The 6,393-nt window shown below is 43.1% G+C and overlaps 1 protein-coding gene across 2 annotated transcripts in view; it reads right to left on the bottom strand.

The window, feature by feature from the left end:
- Nucleotides 1-6,393, bottom strand: part of Actr3b (ARP3 actin related protein 3 homolog B) — a 96,214-nt gene that overhangs the window by 54,342 nt on the left and 35,479 nt on the right. The gene's annotated exons all lie outside the window — the stretch shown is intronic.

Here is a 6,393-nt window from a genome sequence, read left to right as displayed (position 1 = left end):
CCCAAGTCTAACTATGCAGTTAACTTCAGCACCCAAGTCTAACTATGCAGTTAACTCCAGCACCCAAGTCTAACTATGCAGTTAACTCCAGCACCCAAGTCTAACTATGCAGTTAACTCCAGCGCAGGCTCTGTCGAACGTCCTTACTTCCTAACTTCCTGAACTTTTGGAGCATTAGAGACTGGTTATATAATTTTCTTGAAATGCCGTGGCACGTGTCTAGACGCAGCTCCTGCCATCTCCTGGGGATCATCCGACAGGAGCATCTCTCTACCATCTCACTTCAAAAGAAGCCCACTTTCTGTCAAGAGACTCTGGTAGATTCCAAAAGTCTCTATGAAAACAAATGCCAAAATACTACTTTCAGTTCCAAAAGCATTCGATAATCTCCTAAATAGAAAGTAAGGGAGGGTGAAGCATCACTCCAACCATCTGCTGGAAGGATAAACGAGAAGCAGTCCCGGGAGCTACGGACCAGCGCCCCTCTCTCTGCAGGACTGTTCACAGGACTCAGGGCAAGCAGCCTTTGCTTCCAGGGCTAAAACAGTTCCCAGGACTAGAAAAGAATAAGGGATTTGTTCTCATTTACAAATTACTTCAAGATGTTTGATATTAAATGCTTCCATTTGATAGTTCTAATCTTATAATTTTATGACTTTTTAAAAATACACTTCCCCATAAGCTGACTTTGGCATTCTGAAAGCACAGTGAGTGAAACAGGCAAGCTGGCTGCGCGTGTATCACACCTACTGTCCACTGTCCTCAGGATGTGAGTTCTTCACAGCACCCAGAGGGCCAGGCCAGGCTGAGACGCCTCGGCCCTACAAGACAAGGCCAGTCTGAATCCCCAGTAGGTCTACACACTTTAGAGCTGGAACAGACACTAATAACCAACTGGGTCTGCTGTCTCCCACACCAGGGATCACAGGCCCACAGGAGAGGAAGGTCTAGGCCAACCCAGGGCCTGGGGGATTTGGAGAATGAAGCCGACACAGATTGATTTGAGAATCCAAGACCAGCGCAGTATGGTGTCAGAGCCTATAATCCCAGCACTAGGGAGGCTGAAGCAGGAAAACAGCCAGATCAAGGCCAACTTCATAGTGACAGACTCAGAGACAAAGACAGTCAGTCCATCCCTGACAGGACCACCATTCTGGAGACGTGCTCCAACAAACTAAGTTACTGGCCCAAGGCTAAGGAAGCTTACAGAACATATAAGCAGGCCAGAAATCACTAAACCTTGAAGCCTGATTATATCATTTTTAACGAGCTGTGTCATTCATTTGCCACCTACTCCCCAAAACTATGCCCTTGCACTTAAGTCACCTGAGTAAATCCATTCCTTCCCACTGTTAGTTTATAAGTTCCTGGCCCTAACCCTGCTCTGGGACAGGACCTGGGCAAGCAGCAGAGTTTCCTAAGTACCTATTGGCTGCATTCTTGCCAGATGCTGAGCTATGTATTTAGCAGGGAGATGCTGAAGGTCATGGGAAGAGAAAGTGATGAAACCAAAAAAAAAAAAAAGAAAGAAAAAGAATCAGATGCTAATATGAACTACTGTTCAGAAAAGATCTACTCCATATAATGTGTTTTAAAATTGGCAAAATGTAAGCATTTATTACTATTAGATGCTAAGTATTATTCATGTTTGCTATTTTTTTAATCAAGCACCTTTGTTGTTTTTATTTAAAACTATGGCCTTTCATAACAACGCATGCCTTTAATCCCAGCACTTGGGAGGCAGAGGCAGGTGGATCTCTGGGAGTCCTAGGCCAGTCTGGTCTACAGAGAAAGAGTTCCAGGATGAGCAGAGCTACATAGTGAGACACCATATCAAAAACAAAAAGATTTTTAAAAGACCATGCTCTTTTGTAGGCATATCCAAGAGGTCCACAATAGCCTGGAATGGAATATAACAAAGTTTTATTTACTGGGGGATAAACTCACAGCAAGGGTAGCGACCCACAGTCCTGTATGTGCACTGGGAACTGGAAACCGAATCCAGCAGAAAAAAAAGAGGTTGTGCACGCTTTTCATCTGCACTTATAGTACCCCAGACCACGCCCGAAATGGGCCAGTCTGAAAAGCTAGTGGCTGAAGGAATTCCCACAACACCCTTTGGCACTGGGTGGCCTGGATTCTAATCCTACCTCCGCTATTTGTCAAATCTGAGAAAACTGCTTCACCTCTCTGTGTTGATGTCCTTGCCCCCTTCAGGACAGTCGGAGCAACAATACAGTGGAGATAACAAGCCCTAAGATGATACAATGTTGTACTTGTAAGTTTCCTGTACTATTTTACTAGCATTTTTCTAGATTTTGAAATGTATCTTTACTTAAAATTGTGACAGGTAGCTGTGGTAGCACACACTGGCACTGGGGAGTGCAAGGTCATCCTCAGCTTCTGCAGCACTCTTCAGGAAAAAAAAAGTTTTATTTTTTAAAAAGTACTATTTTTATGTTTTTTTTTATCTACTTTGTCTACAGAAGACACTTCAGCAAAAATATTCCTTTAATGTTTTATTTTTTAAAAAATGTACTTTGTCATAAGCCACAATGGTCACTCTTTGTACCAGAGTCAGCCTGACTTGAGGACTGGTGAGGACAAAATGACCCTTAGTGGTGACTCCAGTAGATATCAGATGTCCCTCAACAGCTCCATCCCATCTCCCTGCCACAGCTCTCCCCTGAGCCCTAACCAATGCGCACTGCAAGGAGACGCCAGGCCAGAGAAATGGGTAGGAACTCTCTGACTTCCAAACTTCAACCAAACTGTCAGTGCCATTCAGCACATCTGGAGCAACATCCTGACCCCACCCATCCACAGGACCTGGCGCCCACAGGGCTCTGAAGGCACCTTAAGCACCTGGAGCATTATGTAGTGATTTTCCAGCCGGAGGCAAACTGCCATAAAGACACATTACATTTTTACATGCTGGGCTGAGACTCTTTCCTACCCTCCATGTACTAGAGCCATGTTGGGGGTGGGGGGAGGGGCATTGGCAAAGACACAGACACAATCACAACATGGTAATGAAATGTCTTTCAGATTCCCTGTACTGTTCTCTATAAAGTACCAAATACCTTTAACTTTTGTGACTTCAAATAATCACGATGCAAGGCATATCTAACACAGGTTTTCAAATTTGAAATTTTAATAAATTCTCTACCAATATAGCCTCCTACCAAACTTCCCTGAGAATCTATAACTCATAACTATAAAAATAACCCATAAAGTGCCTACCTCAAAATACTCTCCAGAACCTGTCCCCTCCAAACAACCAATAAGAAAAACCCCATTCTTAAATCTGGAAAGGGTTCAAGTTCCCATTTACAAACCAAGCTTCCCATGGGCACCAGTAAGCCAACTAGAATCTATGTAGCTCACAGTCACCTAGAACACTGAGGGGGAGAAGGGAAACAACCCAAAGATCTTCAGAATGGCCCTCAAAATGTGAGTTCGAGACCAGCCTGGTCTACAGAGCTAGTTCCAGGACAGGCTCCAAAGCCACAGAGAAACCCTGTCTCGGGGGGAAAAAAAAAAAAAAAAAGTCTATTAGAAACATGACTTCAAACTGAATCCCATAAGCAAGTTTAAGGTCATCTGAGTAGGAGCCACCCACGACAAACACCTACCAGGGCAGAGCAAGACTCTCCAGAAAGACCCTGACACCTTCATTTTAACATCCTATCCCCTTTGCTCCCGAGGGTTCTGTCAGTCATCCTAGAACTATTCCCAGACTTAACTTACATCACATACCCTTTCATTTGTGCGATTGTGCAACACAAGCTCCCAACCCACAGTCGCCAGCTAATGAGGCAACTTACTAGTCACCACAGGCATGAACTAAAATACATCTACATGTTCAAGTTTAATAAGGACCAAAAGTCCAGATGAAAGAACCCAGGCACGACAATTGGAGCACTCTGCTTAGGCATTCCACGAAGAAACTGCATTTCTCTTTAAAATATTACACAGTTTATAAATAGAAAGACCAACCAGACCCAACCAGTAATGAACAGAACAAATGCCCTTGACAGAAACATTTAATCCTTATAAGGTGACAAGGGCTAGGGATCTCGCAAACCATGACAGATAAAGTCTAGACACTTCCCTATTGAAGCCAAGAGTCAGTCAAGGAAACTACAGCTGTTTCTCTGGTTTAACCTTGTCTGGGGAAAATTAAATACTATAAATCACAAGAAAAACCAAAAAAAATTTAACAAATAAATGTTGGGGAAGAGGAAACAAAAATAATTTTAAGATTTATTTTTATGTTTACTTATGTGTTTATTAAATGTGCACAAGTGTTTTCCCCTGCATGTATGTCTGTGCACCACATGCACACAACGCCTACAGAGGTCAGAAGAGAGAGCATCAAACACCATGGAACTGGAGTTACAGATGATTGTGAGTGGCCATGTGGGTGCTGGAAACTGAACCTGAGTCCTCTAGGAGAGTGCTCTGAACCTCTGCGGCATCCCTCCAAGCCCCACAAAGACAACTTGTGAGTGATTATTATATACTATATTCTAGGGTGTTGTCATATTCTATATTATATAATTATAGAATGTCTGAGAAAAGCTAAGTAACAAACAAAAAGCAATCAGGAACTCAGTAAGATGATAGCTACTCTATAGACAAAAACTGACAAGATCTCATTCAGAACACAGAGCACCAGCCTTCATATTGAACTCATTCAGAACACAGAGCACCAGCCTTCATGTTGAACTTTGCATGTTGTGCATGCAAAGACCTCTCTGATGCACAAGCAGCCACACTGCAGCATCCTGACACAGGAAGACTCAGTATTTTCAAAGAAACACTAAATCCATCTGCAAATGGATTAGAAACCATTCAAATGTGGCTAATATTGGAGGTGGGGGTAGGTTCTGCACTGGTGGCAATGGGAAGCTGAAGAACAACCATAAAGGACAGCTTCAGATTATCGACCAAAATGTCCAATGTGTAGAGCCTGTTATACCACCAGCAACTGTCTAGACATCCACCATGGCAAGAGCATTTTGCATGCATGCAAAGACATGCACACAATTAAAAAGTTCACTGCAATATGTAGTACTATAACAGTAAGAAAAAACCTGGCAAAACGAAGAGCATACTAAATAAATTACATCCACGATAAAATGGTGAAGTGCAATTCGAAAGGGGTATTTGCCATTACTATCAAAAACAGATGCATAATATAACTGATATAACTGCAAACAGTACACGCCTGTGATGTGAGGCAGGTTCATGGCACCACAGAACGATTTCCAGTCCCAGAATCAGCCATGTGATTTCAGGTAGATAATGTGATCCCTCTATGTTCATTTCCTTCGTCTGAACCTCTATCTCAACCCCCAATGTTTGGATTTACCATTTTTGGAAACATTTCTGAAGTCAAACAGCAAGCATAACCTCATCGTCCGAACAGTATCCCACATATACTTCCCTCCACGACTTAATGCAGTCTCCGGTTGAATCAGTGTCCACCTCCCTACTTTTTGTAAACTCTTTCCAGGCTGATACTAGCATCTGCTTGTACAAATTGATGGTTTCCTAACTGCTGCTTAACTTGAGTCATCCAGCCATGAGTCACTTAGCAGGCATACATACTAAGAATGCACTATCAGGCAACTTTGTCTTGATTGTGTGAATATCACAGGCCACACTTACACACTCATCATTAAGGCAGCTATTGCCTCACACTGACATAAGCCTTGGACCCACCAGCACGCATGCAGTGCACTGAAGTGTACATTTCCTGAACGGCAATTAGTTAAACGTGATGGAGGAGGGTCATATATCTATTGGTTAATAAAGAAACTTCCTTGGCCCTTTTGATAGGACAGCAGCTTAGATAGGCGGAGTAGACAGAACAGAATGCTGGGAGGAAAGAAGCGGAGTCAGGCAGTCGCCATGACTCTCCTGTCTGAGATGGATGCCTGTTAGACTCGTCCTGGTAAGCCACGCTCAAGTGGCAATACGGATATTAGAAATGGATTAGATCAATATGTAAGAGCTAGCCAATAAGAGGTTATAACTAATGGGCCAGGCAGTGTTTAAAAGAATACAGTTTCTGTGTAATTGTTTTGGGTAAAACTAGCCGGGTGGCTGGACGCAGCCCCGCCACTCCATCAACATAAATGGGCTAGGCGATCATATCTACCACATCTTTCCCTTAAGGTTGCCTTCAATGTGTTTCTACTTGGAAAGTCCTCCCGTCCACATTCTGAACTCAGTATTTTTCCTCTAGTTCACATGTGTTTTGAATCCCATGGGAATTTCCCACTGGAAAAAAAAATGAGCCAAGCCTACAATTAGCACTTAAGTGGCCAAGGCAGAAAGATTGACTTGGGTTTGTGGTCAGCCTGGACTACACGGTAAGTTCCA

Source organism: Microtus ochrogaster, unplaced genomic scaffold, assembly GCF_000317375.1.
Source record: "Microtus ochrogaster isolate Prairie Vole_2 unplaced genomic scaffold, MicOch1.0 UNK18, whole genome shotgun sequence".
NCBI classification, from domain to species: domain Eukaryota; kingdom Metazoa; phylum Chordata; class Mammalia; order Rodentia; family Cricetidae; genus Microtus; species Microtus ochrogaster.
The sequence above is the reverse complement of the archived record's forward strand: the minus strand, read 5'-3'. Positions and strand labels throughout refer to the sequence as shown.